This window comes from Megalopta genalis, chromosome 10 (assembly GCF_051020955.1).
Source record: "Megalopta genalis isolate 19385.01 chromosome 10, iyMegGena1_principal, whole genome shotgun sequence".
NCBI lineage: Eukaryota > Metazoa > Arthropoda > Insecta > Hymenoptera > Halictidae > Megalopta > Megalopta genalis.
In genome coordinates, this window is record NC_135022.1 from 10,518,382 (window position 1) to 10,533,966 (window position 15,585).

A 15,585-nucleotide genomic window follows, 5' to 3' on the forward strand; every position below is an offset into this window, starting at 1 on the left:
CTCCTGATTGAGTCGAACTTATTTTCACGCAGCACGCGCTCGACTTCCGGTAAGTAATGATGGGCATTTATTCCAATCTTTTTCCAAATTTACTTTGCCTCTATCTGAACAAGTTTCGGCGCAGACGTAAATTCTCAAATGTAAATGAATCGTTCATTTTGAAAGTGGCCAAAATCCATTTTCCGAAAACATCGAGCTGGCTATTTTAATATTCACATTTCTACGTTATATATAATAAATATATTTTATTAAATATATTTTTTTCATTATATATTATATATAATAAAAACACAAAAACATTATACCACCAAGTTATCAGTTACCAATATTTTTATATTTATTAAAATACGAAATTCTTAAATGCAATATAATAAATATTTGAATTTTAAAATAAATGGACTTAGAACACTGTCAAAATAAACGGCTCAAATAATCTGCGAGAAAGATGTCATTTGTTGAACTTTATCCTTCTTAATGAAATAATTATTTTTGAAAATTTGGTTTACATACAGTACATTTTCACATTATGAGCGAAAATTTTATAATTGTATCGAATTTCTTACGACGAGGGAAATTAATTGATGAAAACATTAAGATAATCTCAACTACAGAAAATCGGTATCTTTATTTATAGTAATCAACACAAACTGTGCTTAACCTTCTTTTATCAAGAAAGTGTAGTTTAAGAATTTAAAAATTATAATTGGAATTCATAATAACATTAATACATAAAAGAAAAACAAAAACTGTTAAAATGACAGCAACAAATAATGGTCCAATTACACAACTGTGACCTAAAAGTCATTTATAAGACGTTAATTTACTGGCATTTAATCAAAATTTTATTTATTAATATTCTTATTTATTAAAACCAATTCAAAAATATCAAAATTTATCCAAATGAGTATTCTCTTACGATAATAAAATGTTTTTCATAAAATTATTTATGAAAATAAGAATTTGTATAAAATTCCACAATCTACTTATTACAAAATATATCTGAACAAAATTGAGCATATCTTATTCGAATAACGAATAATGAATAAAATGTGTTATTCGTTGAATTTATTCGAAAGATCGGTAGAGAATAAAATTGTATTCAATATATTACTCTTACAATTTATTCGAAACATTGTTCGATTAAAATTTTATTTGGAAAATTAACCGAATAAAATTTTATTCCAAGAATTTATTCGGAAGATTAGTCGGATCAGATTTTATTCGAAAGATTAGTAGAATAGAATTTTATTCGAGTGATACCCAACTCTGGCAATAAATTATCTAATTAAAAAAGGAAAAATTATTAAAATTATCTAATCTAAAGAGCAGTCGTATAATCTCAATAATTATAAAACGAAGAATCTGAATTCCGTCTGTTTTTGATGAATTTGAGTGTTAAAATATTGTCTTTCCAGAGTTACACCTTCCAGGAACACCTAGTTACACCATTCGATTCGAAATTCTGCGACCTGTACCGCTAAAGATATCGGTTTATCGCGTGTAGGTATCACGCGAGTAATTCTTCCGCGTCACCGCGAGCCGACAACGCGTCAAATTACGCGGGAAAAGTGGACAAAAGAGATGATTAGTAGGGAAAGAAAAGGGGATCCGAGATATCTTCGCGACAGGTTGCTGTACGGTGGATCGGTTAGGGTAAAGACCGCGGGTACCATTGTTAAATGTAATAATATAACGGGGTTATGGTCTCAAAGGTTATACGGCCTCTCGCGACGTTGTCTCAGCAACGAGATACGGAAGAACCAGGCAACGCGGAGCGGACAAAAGAGAAAACGAGACGAAGCGATCTTTTTATTTTGGTCGAACTCCTCGAGACCCGTTAAAACCACAGTCGCGGATTACGGGTAGAAATGCTTTGCAATTCGACCATTCACGCGCCCATTCAACGATATCGCAGAATTAGGATAGCTTTGAGCGACGATACTCGTTCAAAAGTGGACCACCGACTCCCGTGAGAAATCACTGTTTTTAAATGGAGTGACTGTTTAAACATTATTTTTATACTAAAAGGATGCTATTTTACAGTAGCTCGTAAAAGCAATATATTTATTCAAACTTTTGGCGATTCGTGTAAGAATATAGTTGAAGAAGTCTTCGTACACCGAATTTTCGATTTTCGACAAATTGTCGACAGCTAGATTGTTATAATTAGACCGCGGATGTTTATGCAAAATAAAAATGGTCTGAGTCAATTGTAAGAAATATAAGTTAGATGAGAATGTATTTCCTGTTTTAATAATTGCGATAAGTTGATAATGATGGTTACATCATTTTTGTGTTTATAAATTCTTCTAATGTGTCTCTATAGTTTTGTATTTGATCTGTTCATTTTTGTCGTAGTAAGTGCATAAAACCCGCTGTTTAATTATAATTTTATAGAAGGGTGTCGTGCTGCAATGTTGGGCATTATTTGAACAAACTCTTCGAATAAAGTTTTATTCGAATAAATTCTTGGAATAGAATTTTGTTCGAATAATATATCGGATAAATTCTTGGAATAGAATTTTGTTCGAATAATATATCGAATAAATTCTTGGAATAGAATTTTGTTCGAATAATATATCGGATAAATTCTTGGAATAGAATTTTGTTCGAATAATATATCGGATAAATTCTTAGAATAGAATTTTGTTCGAATAATATATCGGATAAATTCTTGGAATAAAGTTTTACTCGAATAATAATATCGAATAAATTCTACGAATAAAGTTTTACTCGAATAAAATACGTCGAATAAATTCTACGAATAAAATTTGATTCGTTCTCCGAATAAAAAATATCTCCAGCTCTATCGTACAGCAGCAAACCTGGACTCACGTTAAAATTTGAAGCCTCTATTTTCATTCCAAACTGAAGACTGAACGTATAAACTAATCCGGAGAACGTAGGCAAATTTTTTCATGAACGTATCTTCCACAGATTTGAAGATTGTAGCTTATATCCTGAATAACGGCTCCTCAAAATTTGGTGCACGATTTTTTCAGTCGTTTTATGGAACATAAACGAGGAACAAGTTCGGTCGTATAAAGTAAGTGGTACACCTTCCATTCAAAGCTGAATATAGTTTAAAAAAAAAAATCGTTCACCTAAGTTTAAGGAGCCGTTGTAAAGTGAGATTTCAAACTGTGCTAAGAGTTTCAATTCGCAAAAATTTCAACAAAGAGCATCTTCGTCACAGTTTCCACTTGCTATATTACACGCATATCTGTTACAAGAAAATGAACGATATAATGGAAAAGTAGAAGCTTCAAGCTTTAACATGAGTCCAGTGTCATTGTTTTACTACGACTCGTTTTCACGAAATGATAATAGTTTAAGATAACAGTTTTCAGAACACTTTTTGCAACCATATTGTGAGTTCAAAGAAGTAAAATTGAACGCAAGTGTATTTCTACAATCTCAATAATTGTAAAGTAAAAATGAAGTGTGGAAGTAGAGCAAACACCTTGAGCATCTCCAAAAACTTGGAGAGAAGTATCACACGTGCACTAGGTAACGTGTAAAAAATTTTGTGAACATAGTAATTGTCAAGAGCCGCATGTTTTTGCATATGAGTATCGATAACTGGAATGCGTTCTCAGATACAGTGATGCAAAATTTCGAATGATTTTCACTCAAGGGGTTAATATTGCTCAAATAAAAGCTGCAAAATCAGTTCTAAGTTCTTAGACACGTTCATTGCCAGTTACACGATATGAAAACGTCACAAAATTGTCGATGATGTGCTACAATTTTGCAACAATCGAAAATTGCTGTTTGCATTGCATATGCTGCTTCATATGTTGGCACTTCGCAAAGTGATTTCTCAAATAGGACATTTACAAAAGCCAAATAAAATCAACATAAAAATTTGATGGTAAGCAATGCAAATACAGTATAGTTTATACAAATATATATATATATATATGTATATATGTATACCTTGACGCAATATAATGACAGTATTAATCGCTGATCTAAGAAGAACATGAGAAGTGTTTGAATAGTAATAACGAACACCAATGACGTATTAACTTGCTATCTGCATTTAAGAGGTTAATAAGTAGACAATGGAGAGGCAGTGTGCGTTATTTATTTACGCGTTTATTTTTTCATACGTTATTTTTCAAACATTCAAATTAAAGAAGAATTTCCTTCCTCAATTATAGAAAATTACTCCATGTAAGAAGAGATGAAAAATGCTATTAGACCGTGTTAATTTATACGTTTCCTTGCATTTTAAAAATCTGCACATATCATAAATGCATAAAGATATCTCCAGTCTATTAACACTAGGTTTACAGAGCACTAAGAGCAGCTGTTTTATATTGCTTCATAAAAATAACAAGCATACATTTATTTAGATTTTCAGCGATTTTGATCATAATGTATGTGACACAAATTCGGTGAATATATTTTCCATAATTGGTTCTTTCCAAACTCAATAATTGTCAATTAAAAAATTTGGTACACGTCACTTTGACACGTCCCGTAAGGCCGGTGTTAACAATGTGTTGCTGAAACTTATTGTGTACAATGCTCACGCATTATACACAATATTATAATAATAATAATAATAATAATAATTTTATAATATAACATTTACGGATATCGTAAAAATGCGGGTGAGAGACATCGATAATTGAAATCGGCAATTACTTAGTTGCCAACCCAATACTTCCACTGATAGATACATACGTGATTTGTTTGATCGAATACTGTGTGTTCTCCAGGGGTGTGTGTTCCGCGGAGTCGATAGGCCGGCGGTACGAACTAATAACCGCTTCTATACGATATCAAATTAATCAGGGAATAAGGAATACCGTATTAACCGTCCCGTTTAAGTCCCAATTAAGATGGTAACGAAGGAGCGAAGATAAAAGCTCCGGGTTACGGTGGCGAGCTGGAGGACGAGGAGGAGGAAGCCGCGGCGAGACAAGGACGGTTGACAAAAAGATCAGATGAACCGGAGTGGAGGCTTGTGACGCAAACAGTTAGAGGCTAAACCGTGATGGAAGAAAGGGATCATGGGTACCACGAATCCCATCGCGGCCTACGTAGCCAGCCAGGCCAATGACCTAGATTTTTCGGGCCCGTTGGACCAGACAGGGCTTCCTACTCGAGATCGCTGGGTCAGGTTTATAATGCGCGTACACCTTTTCTAGGAGACTGGTTCCTTGACTCCTGTAGAGTGGCAACGTAAGAGGATTCCTGACGCTCCAGGAAATCAGAGCCACGGAATTGATGGCGAACTCGAGTCGGGTCCACGGCTCGATACGTACCGTGCCCGCCGATATTGGTAAATTCCGCTGTTCCCCTTTCACCAACAAACAGTTTTTTAATGAAATTTAGTCTGGCTATGGTCTATACTGTCTGCCACCAGGCTTGGGCGCGTTTCGTCTCGAACAAATCGTTATTTTAAACAGTCTATTATTACGGATCATTTATCATTGATTTCGACGGCCGCGCCGGTGACCTCGAAAATGTCGTAAAATTACAGTATTCTATTCAATTAAACTAAAATTGCAAAGCAACATTATACGACATCGCTTACTTCTACAATATTCCTACTCTTGCGAGGCTTAATAAAATTATGAAATTACAATGGATTGGCGTAAAAATTAATCTTTAAAAATTAAATTTTAAATAATTCTGTCACTCACATACGGCTGTCGAAGTGCTAATAACGTAATTACGATTGTACTTTTCTAGAAGTGTAATTCTCATATACATAGCATATGAGATGTATATACATATAATTTTGTTAATAATATAATTATGACACATTTCTTAACAAATTGTGCCGCATTGATTTTTATGATTCAAATTGTCGCGAAGTCATCTGTACACGATTTAATTCGTTGCACAGTTTCTGGTAAAATTCCTTTACAAATTAGCTTTCATTATAATTTGTTGGTACTGTTATTTGTGATTTACATGAGCGATGGTCTCCATTGTTATTGGAAGGAACGGGAATCGCAGAAGTAATTGGCGAACTATAACTAAATGCGCCGATAGTTTATCAATGACATGCTTATCTCTGCAGTCTGTTCTACTTAATCGATGTTTGCACCGATACTAAGTAAATGACATAAGATACCAGTGGATATTCTACATTTTCCTGATAATAAGATGCTCCACGGTAGTTTTGTTTTCGACAAACAAACTCCGTATTAAGTGTGTCACTGATTACATCCCTGTTGCCACTGCTAATTTTAGTGCGGTATATTTCCTGTTACTCTGTAATCTGCGAAAATGGTGTTGCGTATTGAAGGAAAATTGGCAGTGTAAAAAGTAATGTACCAGTTACACATAGCGCTTGAAATTGAACTGTTCTGTATGTTGCAGTGGAGAATGCGAAAACAATTTTCACTGAACGAATATACAGTCTTTCAATTTGAAAGACGTCGGATTTAGAGAAATTCCTATATTTCAGGGTTTTGATGAGGAATTGAATTCCAATTATAATGAATCATGTCGTGTTTGTACTAAAAAGTACGCATCTTCGGCGTTCATTCAGAATTGCATCCGGCTTATGGTAGACTGATAATACATCGATCAAATTAATAAAGAAGACAATGTTTGATTATCTTTCGAGTGCAGGCAAATGTGTTCGGGTAAATGATTCTACTTGACGTCCTTACGACTCATATTTAACCTTATGGTTTCAAAGGATATAATTTTAAATCGCGTTTTAAATCGCAATTTGCAATATTTATAAGTGAAATATATGTGTCCTACAAATTTTGTTGAATTTAATATGAGATTTTGTAACGTAGACAATCCTTACAAGTACCCTTATATTAACCCTTACATGGTTAATCTAATTTCCAACTTATTCCGCCCTTAACACCGAATTGATAAAATAGTGAAAAATCAATCTGATGGAGAAGTAAATAACTGGCTGTGTATATGTAGAGTAGGATCTTGAATAGGTCGAATACAAGACCGATATTTCTTATAATTAACTTAGACAATTTGTATCTTGCATAAAGCTTCTTTCGAACAGTTTCTTTTAAAATTAAAACAGCGAGCAGAACAGCTAAATGTCACAAGAAAATAATTCTTTTTCGTCGTTCCATTTTCAGCTCCTCAAATGCAGGAGCTCCTCTTTTTCAATTAATAAAATCAAAGCAATTTAATTAATGGAACTGAGATTAGACAATTAAAATTGATCATAGTGGACGGTATTTTAATTCTTTTGCAAGGTGAGCATCCTAGTAAAATTCAATTTGTTCGAATAAATTACAATAAAAATGAATTTTGAAAAGTTGTCAAAAATTAATATCGCGGCACTCCAGCGTGTTAAAATTACCGGCTTTACATCGTTCATTTTCAAGTTGTTCAGATGAATGTTCAGAATTCGATCACGCATTCCAATAAAAATGAAAAGAAGTCTACAGAAATGTAATCTTGCATGATTCAATCATACGTTACGATCAAAATGCAGAAAGTTCAAATACATTCAGCCTCGAATAATTGAATCATAAATGGAGAAATAAATCATGAAATCATACATTACGATAAAAACGGAGAAAAGTTTGAATCAATTCGGTGAAATTTAGTGCTCGGTAGATTTAGTATTTAACGATCTTAACTCTAAACAATCTTTTTTTCTACACGATAATCTTAACCAAAATTACTATTGGGTTGGCAACTAGGTAATTGCCGATTTCAGTTATAAATGTCTCTCACTCCCATTTTTACGATATCTGTAAATGTTATATTATAAAATTATTATTATTATTATTATTATTATGATATTTTTTATTATCCGTGAACGTTAGCAACTGGACAAATTGAATGCAGCGGTCAAGGAAAAGCGAGCAGAATTGGTCAATCGTAAAGGTGTCAATTTCCAGCAGGAAAATACATTAAAGATTAAACTTCGTTCCAAGTAAAAAAAAATTTTTTATTTCATCGAACAAATCGGCAATTACTTAGTTGCCAACCCAATAGATTATGTTACACTGAACAACTATGGAACAAGATTGAAATAGTTAGCACCACTGAAATGATAAAATTTAACGGAATATCTGCAAGCCACGCAGGACCAAACCAATTCTGTCAATGGAATCACGACGAAATTGTACCTTCATTGGAAGATCCTACACTCGAAGATCCGAAACATTCGCATCTGATAGATCCGCGAGTCGAAATCTCGTAAAGCCGCGGTCATAAAAAATTAGGCAAATTCCCGTCGCAAGACCGACCCAGTTCCAGCTGGTTCCACGTTCGTACAAAACAGGGTACAGCCGTGCTGGTCTCTGAATCCGGGCGGCGTGTTAACGGTGTCCGGTTTCCGTCGTTGGATTTCGAAGGCAATAATTTCGGAATCATTGGTCGCAGGCAGGGACGCGGACGAAAAGAAAATTCGCGACGAGGCGACAGAGGTGGCTACGCGGAAGCGGAGGAAGCGAGCGTTTATCCGACAGGAGGAGGAGGAGGAGGAGGAGAAGAAGAAGAAGAAGAAGAAGAAGAAGAAGAAGAAGAAGAAGAAGCAGAAGAAGAAGAAGCAGAAGAAGACGACGACGAAGAAGAAGAAGAAGACAGAAGGACAAGGGAGGTGGACACCGGGGAAGGACTGCTCCTGCAGGAAGGAAGGGCCACGGGCCCGGGGAGCCGTGGTCGAAGCGGATGCGTGGAAGATCGGGCCTCGATTATGGCCTTGTCGAGAGAGACAATGGACATCCTTCTGTAGCTGCGGCGTGCACGGGCTTTTGCCGTCCGGTAAAACGTGGCAGACGGTAGCGTGCGGGCACTCACTGTAGAGCCCGGTTTAAAGAAAGTCTTTCACCGTGCACGCCGTTCTCGGCAAGGGGGAGTGCCTCGCGAGGAGGAAGAAGAGGAGGCTCTTTCTGGTGGTGGAAGGGCAAAGAGGAACGAAGCTGAAGCGCCGAAGGAGGAGGAGGACGACGATGTTATACTACGTTGGTATACTTGATCGCCGGTACCAGGCAGCGATGTTCCACTTACACGGCACACTTAGCAACCCGCCTCGGTTCAGGATCCTGAAGTCTATCCTACGGCTCCGATCGGCGGTCGTTTGCTACTCAGCCGTGTACAGGCCGGCCGTACCGACGTGAAATTCGTGATAGAGCCGAGCCGGCCGCGAATGCTTCCTTAGGAAATGACGCACTCGCCGCTCCGCTCAGCTCAGCTCCGCACCGCTCCGCACCGCTCCGCACCGCTCCGCGCCGCGTCGGCTGGAAACTAGGGGAATTCGCGTGCACAGCGATTGATGGTTATCAGGGAGATTCATACGCCGTTGTGCCGGATTTTTCACTTGCCCACATCTCCACGTATAATGGACGCCTGCCCGGGAATCGTCGCGGATACCTCGCAACGTGCGAACCGCTTGGGTTTTCCTTGGATTTTTTCCGAAGATTTTGGCATGGCGCCGTCCGGTCGATCGATATCGATCACTCGGGAAAGATTTTTCTCGATTCTGGTAAAGATACGGAGTGCGAAATATGAGCCATTTTTTTTTATTTTGAAAGTGGCATAAGTCACTTTACCGTAATGAAAAGTGGTGATTTTTTTAATGTTTATACGAAATTATTTATACCGAGAAAAATATCGGTATCCTGAGATAACAGATACAAGTAAATCTTCTCGAAAGTTAGCGTCCATATTTTTAAACGTGTTGAAACGCAAACCCTTAAATATATCGACTTAAAAACAAAGTGATTGAGTTACACACGCTGTAATTTTAATCCCAATGCATTGAAATTTCGCGTATTTGCGTTTATGTTGTTTAACCGTTAAACCATTTCATAGGGAATTAAAACGTTCTATACTATTTACATTCACTATGTATGTATTAAATATTTGTTCGTAGAATAAAACATTATCAGTTACTATCCAAATATGTTATTTTAGTTGTATTATTTTAGTCAAGTAATTGCTCTGTTATCCGAACAATTATATTTCCTTGAATACACCTGATAATTTAGGTTGTACTATATTTACACACACACACACACATACAGTTCGACTGCCGCGTTACCCATACGTGGGTTATTTATTTGTTCAGATTTGGAAATTAATTTTTACGATATTCAACTATATCTTCTTAATTTCATTCGGATCGGTAATTATGTTTCATTTGGAAATGCAAGCATGTTGGAAAAGTAATTAATGTCATGTATAACTGAATTTCCCAATTTTAATGTAATTGAACAAAATGCTTTATTTCCTAGAAATTTTGTGGTTGTTGGCGTTGCAATCAGAGTGTTAAGTATGAGAAAATATCAATGTCGAATATCTTACCTAATATATTTTCCTTAAATTCTATGCGTACTCATTTTTATACTAAAAAAATGACAGCTTCGCGAATATAGTAAAGCATGAATTTGCGAAGCAAATAGTTCCTGCCATTTTCTTGCTCTAATAAAGTTATGTTAAACAGTGTTTTATCGAAGCGTATATTTTCTACTGATAGTCTATGGGACACGAACAGTTCTGCATACGAAGAAAATTGCATATGCAGAGAATGAACGTGCTACTTACAACGTGAACTGCAATAATTCATAGCAGGTCATATTCATTCCGAAATGATCTATCAGTCGTTGACACGGTAAACTGACACGATCTTAGTCATTCTTCGTCACGCGAAGATCCGTGTACAATGAGTTATTGACTTACAAATTAACAAGCCGTGTATCCGTGCAAAAAATCAGTTTCCAATGCGTTAACACTTTCTTACCCCTTTCAGCGAGCTCTACTAACATTTACATATTTCATATTACATATTCAACAGTAATATTTAATAATATATTAATATTAATAATAATAATAATAATAATATATTAATAATAATAATAATAATAATAATAATAATAATAATAATATATTAATATTAATAATAATAATAATAATAATATAATAATATTAATATTCAATAATATTTACATATTCATTCACATATTTCCGTATTCTATAATATTGCTTGCATAACGACCCAAACAATTATTATTTATTTAAACGACGTATTCTATAATATTGCCTGCATAACGACTCAAACAATTATTATTTATTTAAACGACGTTCCACATACGGTCTTCGCAATACCGCTAAAAATGAAAGTAGTGAAATATCCTCGTAAAACTGGTTAATCATTCCCTTTTAAATACAATACGTAATTATTGAATAGATTCTTAGAATAAATTAATTAGAGCGTGCCATATATAACATTGACATAAATCACGTACTCGAAACGATCTCAAACAGAAGAGAATTGAATCAGATCAAACGATCTCTAGCTTTCTGTGCCGTGATTGTTCATTCACGCATACATGAAACGCGTAATATCAGAGAGTACAATTCGTCTAATCTCACTCTAGTCTGTGCTACGATGGAATCAATCAACTTTTCCGTTGGTCTCGAATTAACCATCAAAATCGTATAAATTTTCGCGATTAAAAGCGTGTTTAAGATCAACTATTGTCTTCGTAAGCAAGTGCATTACATTACATGTACGCACGCAAGAAGAGATTCGCTGTGACTAACTGTTCGTATTTTTCGTAGATATAGATATCATTAATATAATAAACAATGGCGTTTCCAGTCGGGGGAAAAGAAATAAACACTTACAATGAAGATTTCCTTTCTGTTTAAGTACACACGCAAAACGCTGCACACACGATTATTTGAAGAGAAATTATTTCGTTACGAACTAAACGTAATCTACGAACTAGTTCTCACGGATTGAAGGTTCTAGGGCACCAGGGTGTTTCGGTACGTGAAACATGCGATGTAATTAACATAACAATTGCATGTCGCAGAATGACGGCAATGCGTTCCTGCTCCAGTGGTTGCGCTTGTGCACCGCCGTCTTTCGCAACAGCGTACTCATCAATTTATATTATAGTTGGACAAACATATTTAATTGGAATGGGAGCAATTAATCGTTTAAATCAATGTGACTGACGAGACCTACATTTGAAACAACGTTGTTTGAGATAACGTTTCAAATAACATGTTAGTTCGTTTCATAGATATTTGCATACGTCATTTTATTCTATAATTATTTGAAATAATTATTTGATATGATAACGAAACTGTTAATGTCTCGAGCTGGTTTACATCTTCTCGCTTTAGACAAATTGTCGTGAAAATTTCATAGAATCAAATCTTTTCGTCGATTATATTGCTTTGTGCATTATTTCTTCGTGAAGAATTCATAAAATAAAATCACTTTGTACATTATTATTTTTAGCATTATTTCTTTTGGCCAATTTGAAATCAAGAAATAACGAAGGAATTTATTATTTGATAACGTTCTATCTCAAACGAATCGATATTATTTTTATTCTGAAATAACGGTCTGAAATCAATTACTTCAAATAGTTATTTTTTATTTTTATTTAGTTATTAAATCGTAACTCACTGCCAGAGTAAAATGAGTCAAAGCTGTTTACAGTTAGAAAATTAATTTCAGTCAATTTGTAAGTGAATTGCTTCGTTAAGAGTAACATATAAAACTTAGTAAACACAAAATTATGAACTGCACAACGTTCTCGTTGTTTTTACAAATCAGAATAACGTTCAACAATTAATTTAAGCCACTTTTAAAACGAATTACTCGATTGATAAGAATATATAAAATTTGGTTAAAAAATTATGAGTCACATAACATTCTAGTTATGACTAAAAACTAGAATAATATTAAAAATCACTTTATGACACCTTAAAGATAAACAGCTCAATGAAAAATAGTATAAAAAAATTCGTAGACCAAGAATTACGAATTGTACAATGTCCCAGTAATTTCTAAAAATGAAAGAGATAAATGAAAATTAATTTTATTCTCGATGTGCTATAAATAAATTTATGATCTTGAATTTTGTTCTCCATTATATTGATAAGAATACATATTTACAGAATAATAACTACAAAAAGCGATGCATTACATTTTTCTCTGGCATTTACAAATTCGGCTATTCAAATGAGTTTAATACTATAAAGAATGGAGAATGATGTTCCAAAATAAGCTGTTGGTTTATTATGACCGGAACGAAGAGACAGCGTACGTAATTTATCGATCGGCGATGATTTCTATTGTCGGACGTTCAAAGGTGACTAATCGTGTAATTCGTAGACACCGAAATCACGGGATATTCGGTGCACGTAATTGAATTCGGTCCGACATTTCGGCGGTTAGGAATTCATAATCAGCGACGAGGTAAAGGCACGCGTTTCGGCCGCGCGGTTGGTCCGTGTATCGGAGATTATGCTGGAACTGGGCCAAGTCGAAATTTGACACACTTCTGGCTGCGTGTTCGAATTCGAGCGCAGCCTTCTTCTTCAGGGTAGGAAGGTTGCTCGCCAGGCGACGCCGTTGCTTCCGTAGGTCCTCGGCGACCACGTTCGACAAACCGAATAATGTCCCTACGGATCGCGATGAAACGTCAGGATATTCCGAATTCCCGCTGAGAAATCGAAATTACGTTGAACCGTTCGTTCCAAGTTCGACACGCTTTCGACCATTTAAAGAAAGTCGCGCAAAATTCTCCGCCAATCCCGAGATCCAGAAAACTGTAAAACTGCGAGAACATAGACGTGTCGCTGCTTGTCATTTAACTGCGCCAACGGACCCGCCATTTTGCTTTTCTCAACAAGCCCGAATGACCGAGCCTTTTTATATTCCGTTAGAGTGCTGTCAACGCAGCAGATCGACGCTAAACCTGCCGAACATCGAAGAATTTCATCGAATATCTGGAAAACACAAAATTAACGACTAGAATAACGTGATAAGATTTTATTCGAATAATTTATTCGAAGTATACATTCGAAATGCAATTCGAATGTAATTTTATTCAAAGAAAAGTTACTCGTTATCAGGAGTAACTTTTTCATTTGTACGTTTATTCAGATCCAATGTTATTCCTTATTCAAAGAAGCCTAGAAAATACGGTCGACCCTCCTATAACATCAAAAGTTCCTTTATTTAACAATTATGTTAATGCATGTCTGATTAACGAGAGATTAAGAACGATTAAGGAACAAAACTGCATATCTCGTTCGCAAATTTATTCGACTGAAAATTAATTTGAATAAAATTGTATTAGATTAATATATTTATATAGTTATCCGAATGAAACTTTGTTCGAACAATTTATTACATTCGCAATGCTATTCGGATAAAATGTTATTCAAAGAATTTATTCTAACCGATATTCGAGTAAAATTTTACTCGAAAAACTGCTTCGAAATGTTGTTTGAACCGAATTATGGCGAATAATGGCGAACTCTGACGTAGTCGTTAATAACCGAGTTGAAGCGACTTCAAATAAAACCTGGGAAAGGTGATCCGAATGTTACCATAAAGCGCATTACAATGCGCTTGACTGTCTTCGTTCTGCCAGGATGTCCACAAACCGCGTGTTTGCGACGCAAAAGAAAAAAATTCCCGTCCTCTTATCGTTGCTGGTTCGTCCGTCGATTGCGCGGCGGGGTAGGAAAGACAAATTTCGCAAATCGTCGAATAATTAAAGGCGATTCGGATCATGTGAGTGGTGCTGTTCACACAATTACGCGTTTTGAGCTCCTTCTCAATGGACGCCGGTGAGTATGCCCGAGGCGCGCTCGTACAGGTGTATGCGTGTGCAATACACACATGGTCCCGCATCCATACCTCTGGCTCCGTAATAGGATTCTCCATTCCCGTGGTAAAGTTCCCATCGTCTGGTCTATCGTGTTTCGGTCCTTTCAACGCAACTTCGCCCGGAGATTGTGTCAAAAGATTCGCGACACATCGGGTTGCGGTCGGGCGAAAATGAAACGGAGGATGTCACGGAGTCTAACTTTATCAGTCACCCTTTGTGTCCCCGAAGCGCGTACAGTGCCGTTTCCAGCTTTCCCGGTTTTCTAGTCAAACATTTCTTCAAATTTAGTTTGGCGCGAATGTAGTGCGCTACTTTCGAAGCGGCTCTACTCAAAATTTTATTCGACATTCTGGGAAAATGACGATTCTACGCAAAGACGACAATGACGTTGCAAATAAGCACGAAATCGTATTTTTAGACAGTATTATTTGAAAAATTATCTCTGCTGTGTAGTTTCTTTTATAGTATTTTCCAAATCTTATTTGTTGTTTCATTATATATTGTATATTGTATTTCATTGTACATTTCATTAGACATTTCATTATATATTTTATTATATATTTCATTAGAGACATTTAATTCTACATTTTATTATATATTTCATTACACATTTCCTTATACAATTCGTTAAACATTTATTAAAACCCTTTCATGTTGTGTATAAACATTTTTTGAAAAACTATCCGTGCTATAGCTTCTTTTCTAGTATTTCTCGTTATTTATTGTTTACTGTATCTCACTCTACATTTCATTAAACTTTTTCAAAGCCCTTTCATGTTATGTATATTTTCTTCAAATTTGAAAAGGTTAGATTATACACAGTGTAATCATAAAATACAAATGCACTCAACGTTAATGTATTTGTGTTATTTAACGGGCATAGTATTTAATTATTAAGTACTCAGTGAAGTTGTTACCGATTACTTTGTAAAGTAGTATAAAAATAACGTTTATTTTAATGATCTTGAAAAATTCTTTC